Raw genomic sequence first — 10,358 nt, forward strand, 5'->3', positions numbered from 1 at the left:
TAGAGGGTAGATGGTATAGGGTAGAGGGTAGAGGGTATAGGGTAGATGGTAGAGGGTATAGAGTGCCATTTCAGACACAACCTAGGTGTTTCTCTGTTACACTGGGTCTTTGTGGCCCCCAACCCATCCCCCATCCCCTGTCTCTGTCCCGTTGGACATCTAATGACATACGCACTGGTACATAATGGGAGACATGTGCCACTTCACACAGGAACCATACATCACTCCTCTACACACACACACACACACACACACACACACACACACACACACACACACACACACACACACACACACACACGCCCGTCCACCCCCCACTATAGACCTACTGTGTGTGGGAACAACAGACACACAGTGTCATAGTGTCACATGAAATAAACACGTTGTGTTGTGGGAAGCTGCCATACAACAGACACCATGGTATAATGACATGCTATAGGAGTGAGGGAGCCCCTAGCAACACCCAGCTGTTGGCTTGGAACAGTGGGCCCTCATTCTTCATGTCGTTGCAAATTGAACTGTACGACTCACCTGGATGAATGGAATTGATTTACCTGACTGCTTGACTTGGGCAGGAGCTCACAGGAACTGAGTACCGGGCCGGCACATCAAATGTTCTACTGCTTGAGTTCCTGCTCTTCTTATCAGGTCAAAAGGATTGTGGAGTTCCTGAACCTCTTATCAGGTCAAATTATTGTGGAGTTCCTGCACCTAAATATAGAGAACCAGTCAAAAGTTTGGACACACCTACTCATTCCAGGGTTTGTCTTTATTTTTACTATTTTCTACATTGTAGAAAAATAGGAAAGACATCAAAACTATGAAATAACACATATGGAATCATGTAGTAGCCAAAAAAGTGTTAAACAAATCAAAAATATATTTTAGATTCTTCAAAGTAGCCACCCTTTGCCTTGATGACAGCTTTGCACACTCTTGGCATTCTCTCAAACAGCTTCATTCCCACATATGCTGAGCACTTGTTGGCTGCTTTTCCTTCACTCTGTGGTCCAACTCATCCCAAACCATCTCAATTGGGTTGAGGTCGGGTGATTGTGGAGGCCAGGTCATCTGATGCAGCACTCCATCACTCTCCTTGGTCAAATAGCCCTTACACAGCCTGGAGGTGTGTTTTGGGTCAATGTCCTGTTGAAAAACAAATTATAGTCCCACTAAGCGCAAACCAGATGGGATGGCGTATCGCTGCAGAATGCTGTGGTAGCCATGCTGGTTAAGTGTGCCTTGAATTTTAAATAAATCACTGACAGTGTCACCAGCAAAGCACCCCCACACCATCACACCTCCTCCTCCATGCTTCACGGTGGGAACCACACATGCAGAGATCATCTGTTCACCTACTCTGCGTCTCACGAAGACACAGCGGTTGGAACCAAAAATCTCAAATGTGGACTCATCAGACCAAAGGACAGATTTCCACCGGTCTAATATCCATTGCGCGTGTTTCTTGCTCCAAGCAAGTCTCTTCTTATTATTGGTGTCCTTTAGTAGTGATTTCTTTGCAGCAATTCGACCATGAAGGCCTGATTCACACAGTCCCCTCTGAACAGTTGATGTTGAGATGTGTCTGTCACTTGAACTCTGTGAAGCATTTATTTGGGCTGCAATCTGAGATGCAGTTAACTGTAATGAACTTATCCTCTGCAGCAGAGGTAACTCTGGGTCTTCCTTTCCTGTGGTGGTCCTCATGAGAGCCAGTTTCATCATAGCGCTTGATGGTTTTTGCAACTGCACTTGAAGAAACTTAAAGTACTGTCGTTTCTCTTTGCTTATTTGAGCTGTTATTGCCATAATATGGACTTGGTCTTTTACCAAATAGGGTTATCTTCTGTGTACCACCCCTACCTTGTCACAACACAACTGATTGGCTCAATCGCATTAAGAAGGAAAGAAATTCCACAAATTCACTTTTAACAAGACACACCTGTTAATTTAAATGCATTCCAGGTGACTACCTCATGAAGCTGGTTGAGAGAATGCCAAGAGTGTGCAAAGCTGTCATCAAGGCAAAGGTTGGCTATTTGAAGAATCTCAAATATAAAATATATTTTGATTTGTTTAACACTTTTTGGGTTACTACATGATTCCATATGTGTTATTTCATAGTTTTGATGCCTTCACTATTATTCTACATTGCAGAAAATAGTAAAAAATAAAGAAAAACCCTGGAATGAGTAGGTGTGTCCAAACTTTTGACTGGTACTGTATAAACAGTACCGCCACCTATTTCAGTCCAAGTCAAGCACTGAACTTACCATGAAATGTAAAACCGTTGACACTTTAAAAGGTGAAATCGAGAAGCGTCGATTGTCTCTCACGTGAGGGCTGTGTAACCAGGAGACTGGGGAGGTGTGATGTCATAGTGAATATGTAATGAAGCTTCATGTTGCCAGCCAAGTGCTGTGGCATGGTGAGACAGACAGGTCTACAGTAACCATTACTACCAGTGCTGTGGCATGGTGAGACAGACAGGTCTGCAGTAACCATTACTACCAGTGCTGTGGCATGGTGAGACAGACAGGTCTGCAGTAACCATTACTACCAGTGCTGTGGCATGGTGAGACAGACAGGTCTGCAGTAACCATTACTACCAGTGCTGTGGCATGGTGAGACAGACAGGTCTACAGTAACCATTACTACCAGTGCTGTGGCATGGTGAGACAGACAGGTCTGCAGTAACCATTACTACCAGTGCTGTGACATGGTGAGACAGACAGGTCTACAGTAACCATTACTACCAGTGCTGTGGCATGGTGAGACAGACAGGTCTGCAGTAACCATTACTACCAGTGCTGTGACATGGTGAGACAGACAGGTCTACAGTAACCATTACTACCAGTGCTGTGACATGGTGAGACAGACAGGTCTACAGTAACCATTACTACCAGTGCTGTGACATGGTGAGACAGACAGGTCTACAGTAACCATTACTACCAGTGCTGTGGCATGGTGAGACAGACAGGTCTACAGTAACCATTACTACCAGTGCTGTGGCATGGTGAGACAGACAGGTCTACAGTAACCATTACTACCAGTGCTGTGGCATGGTGAGACAGACAGGTCTGCAGTAACCATTACTACCAGTGCTGTGGCATGGTGAGACAGACAGGTCTGCAGTAACCATTACTACCAGTGCTGTGGCATGGTGAGACAGACAGGTCTGCAGTAACCATTACTACCAGTGCTGTGGCATGGTGAGACAGACAGGTCTGCAGTAACCATTACTACCAGTGATGTGGCATGGTGAGACAGACAGGTCTGCAGTAACCATTACTACCAGTGATGTGGCATGGTGAGACAGACAGGTCTGCAGTAACCATTACTACCAGTGCTGTGGCATGGTGAGACAGACAGGTCTACAGTAACCATTACTACCAGTGCTGTGGCATGGTGAGACAGACAGGTCTGCAGTAACCATTACTACCAGTGCTGTGGCATGGTGAGACAGACAGGTCTGCAGTAACCATTACTACCAGTGCTGTGGCATGGTGAGACAGACAGGTCTGCAGTAACCATTACTACCAGTGCTGTGGCATGGTGAGACAGACAGGTCTGCAGTAACCATTACTACCAGTGCTGTGGCATGGTGAGACAGACAGGTCTGCAGTAACCATTACTACCAGTGCTGTGGCATGGTGAGACAGACAGGTCTGCAGTAACCATTACTACCAGTGCTGTGGCATGGTGAGACAGACAGGTCTACAGTAACCATTACTACCAGTGCTGTGGCATGGTGAGACAGACAGGTCTACAGTAACCATTACTACCAGTGCTGTGGCATGGTGAGACAGACAGGTCTGCAGTAACCATTACTACCAGTGCTGTGGCATGGTGAGACAGACAGGTCTGCAGTAACCATTACTACCAGTGATGTGGCATGGTGGAGACAGACAGGTCTACAGTAACCATTACTACCAGTGCTGTGGCATGGTGAGACAGACAGGTCTGCAGTAACCATTACTACCAGTGCTGTGGCATGGTGAGACAGACAGGTCTACAGTAACCATTACTACCAGTGCTGTGGCATGGTGAGACAGACAGGTCTACAGTAACCATTACTACCAGTGCTGTGGCATGGTGAGACAGACAGGTCTACAGTAACCATTACTACCAGTGCTGTGGCATGGTGAGACAGACAGGTCTGCAGTAACCATTACTACCAGTGCTGTGGCATGGTGAGACAGACAGGTCTGCAGTAACCATTACTACCAGTGCTGTGGCATGGTGAGACAGACAGGTCTACAGTAACCATTACTACCAGTGCTGTGGCATGGTGAGACAGACAGGTCTACAGTAACCATTACTACCAGTGCTGTGGCATGGTGAGACAGACAGGTCTACAGTAACCATTACTACCAGTGCTGTGGCATGGTGAGACAGACAGGTCTACAGTAACCATTACTACCAGTGCTGTGGCATGGTGAGACAGACAGGTCTACAGTAACCATTACTACCAGTGCTGTGGCATGGTGAGACAGACAGGTCTGCAGTAACCATTACTACCAGTGCTGTGGCATGGTGAGACAGACAGGTCTGCAGTAACCATCACTACCAGTGCTGTGGCATGGTGTGAGACAGACAGGTCTACAGTAACCATTACTACCAGTGCTGTGACATGGTGAGACAGACAGGTCTACAGTAACCATTACTACCAGTGCTGTGGCATGGTGAGACAGACAGGTCTACAGTAACCATTACTACCAGTGCTGTGGCATGGTGAGACAGACAGGTCTACAGTAACCATTACTACCAGTGCTGTGGCATGGTGAGACAGACAGGTCTGCAGTAACCATTACTACCAGTGATGTGGCATGGTGAGACAGACAGGTCTGCAGTAACCATTACTACCAGTGCTGTGACATGGTGAGACAGACAGGTCTGCAGTAACCATTACTACCAGTGCTGTGGCATGGTGAGACAGACAGGTCTACAGTAACCATTACTACCAGTGATGTGACATGGTGAGACAGACAGGTCTGCAGTAACCATTACTACCAGTGCTGTGGCATGGTGAGACAGACAGGTCTACAGTAACCATTACTACCAGTGCTGTGGCATGGTGAGACAGACAGGTCTACAGTAACCATTACTACCAGTGCTGTGGCATGGTGAGACAGACAGGTCTACAGTAACCATTACTACCAGTGCTGTGGCATGGTGAGACAGACAGGTCTGCAGTAACCATTACTACCAGTGCTGTGGCATGGTGAGACAGACAGGTCTACAGTAACCATTACTACCAGTGCTGTGGCATGGTGAGACAGACAGGTCTGCAGTAACCATTACTACCAGTGCTGTGGCATGGTGAGACAGACAGGTCTGCAGTAACCATTACTACCAGTGCTGTGGCATGGTGAGACAGACAGGTCTACAGTAACCATTACTACCAGTGCTGTGGCATGGTGAGACAGACAGGTCTACAGTAACCATTACTACCAGTGCTGTGGCATGGTGAGACAGACAGGTCTACAGTAACCATTACTACCAGTGCTGTGGCATGGTGAGACAGACAGGTCTACAGTAACCATTACTACCAGTGCTGTGGCATGGTGAGACAGACAGGTCTACAGTAACCATTACTACCAGTGCTGTGGCATGGTGAGACAGACAGGTCTACAGTAACCATTACTACCAGTGCTGTGGCATGGTGAGACAGACAGGTCTGCAGTAACCATCACTACCAGTGATGTGGCATGGTGTGAGACAGACAGGTCTGCAGTAACCATTACTACCAGTGCTGTGGCATGGTGAGACAGACAGGTCTACAGTAACCATTACTACCAGTGCTGTGGCATGGTGTGAGACAGACAGGTCTGCAGTAACCATTACTACCAGTGCTGTGGCATGGTGAGACAGACAGGTCTGCAGTAACCATTACTACCAGTGCTGTGGCATGGTGAGACAGACAGGTCTACAGTAACCATTACTACCAGTGCTGTGACATGGTGAGACAGACAGGTCTACAGTAACCATTACTACCAGTGCTGTGACATGGTGAGACAGACAGGTCTACAGTAACCATTACTACCAGTGCTGTGACATGGTGAGACAGACAGGTCTACAGTAACCATTACTACCAGTGCTGTGGCATGGTGAGACAGACAGGTCTACAGTAACCATTACTACCAGTGCTGTGGCATGGTGAGACAGACAGGTCTACAGTAACCATTACTACCAGTGCTGTGGCATGGTGAGACAGACAGGTCTGCAGTAACCATTACTACCAGTGATGTGGCATGGTGAGACAGACAGGTCTGCAGTAACCATTACTACCAGTGCTGTGACATGGTGAGACAGACAGGTCTGCAGTAACCATTACTACCAGTGCTGTGGCATGGTGAGACAGACAGGTCTACAGTAACCATTACTACCAGTGATGTGACATGGTGAGACAGACAGGTCTGCAGTAACCATTACTACCAGTGCTGTGGCATGGTGAGACAGACAGGTCTACAGTAACCATTACTACCAGTGCTGTGGCATGGTGAGACAGACAGGTCTACAGTAACCATTACTACCAGTGCTGTGGCATGGTGAGACAGACAGGTCTACAGTAACCATTACTACCAGTGCTGTGGCATGGTGAGACAGACAGGTCTGCTGTAACCATTACTACCAGTGCTGTGGCATGGTGAGACAGACAGGTCTACAGTAACCATTACTACCAGTGCTGTGGCATGGTGAGACAGACAGGTCTGCAGTAACCATTACTACCAGTGCTGTGGCATGGTGAGACAGACAGGTCTGCAGTAACCATTACTACCAGTGCTGTGGCATGGTGAGACAGACAGGTCTACAGTAACCATTACTACCAGTGCTGTGGCATGGTGAGACAGACAGGTCTACAGTAACCATTACTACCAGTGCTGTGGCATGGTGAGACAGACAGGTCTACAGTAACCATTACTACCAGTGCTGTGGCATGGTGAGACAGACAGGTCTACAGTAACCATTACTACCAGTGCTGTGGCATGGTGAGACAGACAGGTCTACAGTAACCATTACTACCAGTGCTGTGGCATGGTGAGACAGACAGGTCTACAGTAACCATTACTACCAGTGCTGTGGCATGGTGAGACAGACAGGTCTGCAGTAACCATTACTACCAGTGATGTGGCATGGTGTGAGACAGACAGGTCTGCAGTAACCATTACTACCAGTGCTGTGGCATGGTGAGACAGACAGGTCTACAGTAACCATTACTACCAGTGCTGTGGCATGGTGTGAGACAGACAGGTCTGCAGTAACCATTACTACCAGTGCTGTGGCATGGTGAGACAGACAGGTCTGCAGTAACCATTACTACCAGTGCTGTGGCATGGTGAGACAGACAGGTCTACAGTAACCATTACTACCAGTGCTGTGACATGGTGAGACAGACAGGTCTGCAGTAACCATTACTACCAGTGCTGTGGCATGGTGAGACAGACAGGTCTACAGTAACCATTACTACCAGTGCTGTGGCATGGTGAGACAGACAGGTCTACAGTAACCATTACTACCAGTGCTGTGGCATGGTGAGACAGACAGGTCTGCAGTAACCATTACTACCAGTGATGTGGCATGGTGTGAGACAGACAGGTCTGCAGTAACCATTACTACCAGTGCTGTGGCATGGTGAGACAGACAGGTCTACAGTAACCATTACTACCAGTGCTGTGGCATGGTGTGAGACAGACAGGTCTGCAGTAACCATTACTACCAGTGCTGTGGCATGGTGAGACAGACAGGTCTACAGTAACCATTACTACCAGTGCTGTGGCATGGTGAGACAGACAGGTCTGCAGTAACCATTACTACCAGTGCTGTGGCATGGTGAGACAGACAGGTCTGCAGTAACCATTACTACCAGTGCTGTGGCATGGTGAGACAGACAGGTCTACAGTAACCATTACTACCAGTGCTGTGGCATGGTGAGACAGACAGGTCTACAGTAACCATTACTACCAGTGCTGTGGCATGGTGAGACAGACAGGTCTACAGTAACCATTACTACCAGTGCTGTGGCATGGTGAGACAGACAGGTCTACAGTAACCATTACTACCAGTGCTGTGGCATGGTGAGACAGACAGGTCTACAGTAACCATTACTACCAGTGCTGTGGCATGGTGAGACAGACAGGTCTACAGTAACCATTACTACCAGTGCTGTGGCATGGTGAGACAGACAGGTCTGCAGTAACCATTACTACCAGTGATGTGGCATGGTGTGAGACAGACAGGTCTGCAGTAACCATTACTACCAGTGCTGTGGCATGGTGAGACAGACAGGTCTACAGTAACCATTACTACCAGTGCTGTGGCATGGTGTGAGACAGACAGGTCTGCAGTAACCATTACTACCAGTGCTGTGGCATGGTGAGACAGACAGGTCTGCAGTAACCATTACTACCAGTGCTGTGGCATGGTGAGACAGACAGGTCTACAGTAACCATTACTACCAGTGCTGTGACATGGTGAGACAGACAGGTCTGCAGTAACCATTACTACCAGTGCTGTGGCATGGTGAGACAGACAGGTCTACAGTAACCATTACTACCAGTGCTGTGGCATGGTGAGACAGACAGGTCTACAGTAACCATTACTACCAGTGCTGTGGCATGGTGAGACAGACAGGTCTGCAGTAACCATTACTACCAGTGATGTGGCATGGTGTGAGACAGACAGGTCTGCAGTAACCATTACTACCAGTGCTGTGGCATGGTGAGACAGACAGGTCTACAGTAACCATTACTACCAGTGCTGTGGCATGGTGTGAGACAGACAGGTCTGCAGTAACCATTACTACCAGTGCTGTGGCATGGTGAGACAGACAGGTCTACAGTAACCATTACTACCAGTGCTGTGGCATGGTGAGACAGACAGGTCTGCAGTAACCATTACTACCAGTGCTGTGGCATGGTGAGACAGACAGGTCTACAGTAACCATTACTACCAGTGCTGTGGCATGGTGAGACAGACAGGTCTGCAGTAACCATTACTACCAGTGCTGTGGCATGGTGAGACAGACAGGTCTGCAGTAACCATTACTACCAGTGCTGTGGCATGGTGAGACAGACAGGTCTACAGTAACCATTACTACCAGTGCTGTGGCATGGTGAGACAGACAGGTCTACAGTAACCATTACTACCAGTGCTGTGGCATGGTGAGACAGACAGGTCTACAGTAACCATTACTACCAGTGCTGTGGCATGGTGAGACAGACAGGTCTACAGTAACCATTACTACCAGTGCTGTGGCATGGTGAGACAGACAGGTCTACAGTAACCATTACTACCAGTGCTGTGGCATGGTGAGACAGACAGGTCTACAGTAACCATTACAACCAGTGCTGTGGCATGGTGAGACAGACAGGTCTGCAGTAACCATTACTACCAGTGATGTGGCATGGTGTGAGACAGACAGGTCTGCAGTAACCATTACTACCAGTGCTGTGGCATGGTGAGACAGACAGGTCTACAGTCACCATTACTACCAGTGCTGTGGCATGGTGTGAGACAGACAGGTCTGCAGTAACCATTACTACCAGTGCTGTGGCATGGTGTGAGACAGACAGGTCTGCAGTAACCATTACTACCAGTGCTGTGGCATGGTGAGACAGACAGGTCTGCAGTAACCATTACTACCAGTGCTGTGGCATGGTGAGACAGACAGGTCTACAGTAACCATTACTACCAGTGCTGTGGCATGGTGTGAGACAGACAGGTCTGCAGTAACCATTACTACCAGTGCTGTGGCATGGTGAGACAGACAGGTCTGCAGTAACCATTACTACCAGTGCTGTGGCATGGTGAGACAGACAGGTCTACAGTAACCATTACTACCAGTGCTGTGGCATGGTGAGACAGACAGGTCTGCAGTAACCATTACTACCAGTGCTGTGGCATGGTGAGACAGACAGGTCTACAGTAACCATTACTACCAGTGCTGTGGCATGGTGAGACAGACAGGTCTGCAGTAACCATTACTACCAGTGCTGTGGCATGGTGAGACAGACAGGTCTGCAGTAACCATTACTACCAGTGCTGTGGCATGGTGAGACAGACAGGTCTACAGTAACCATTACTACCAGTGCTGTGACATGGTGAGACAGACAGGTCTACAGTAACCATTACTACCAGTGCTGTGACATGGTGAGACAGACAGGTCTACAGTAACCATTACTTCCAGTGCTGTGACATGGTGAGACAGACAGGTCTGCAGTAACCATTACTACCAGTGCTGTGGCATGGTGAGACAGACAGGTCTGCAGTAACCATTACTACCAGTGCTGTGGCATGGTGAGACAGACAGGTCTACAGTAACCATTACTACCAGTGCTGTGGCATGGTGAGACAGA

The sequence above is a fragment of the Coregonus clupeaformis genome, chromosome 32 (genome assembly GCF_020615455.1).
Source record: "Coregonus clupeaformis isolate EN_2021a chromosome 32, ASM2061545v1, whole genome shotgun sequence".
Taxonomy (NCBI): domain Eukaryota; kingdom Metazoa; phylum Chordata; class Actinopteri; order Salmoniformes; family Salmonidae; genus Coregonus; species Coregonus clupeaformis.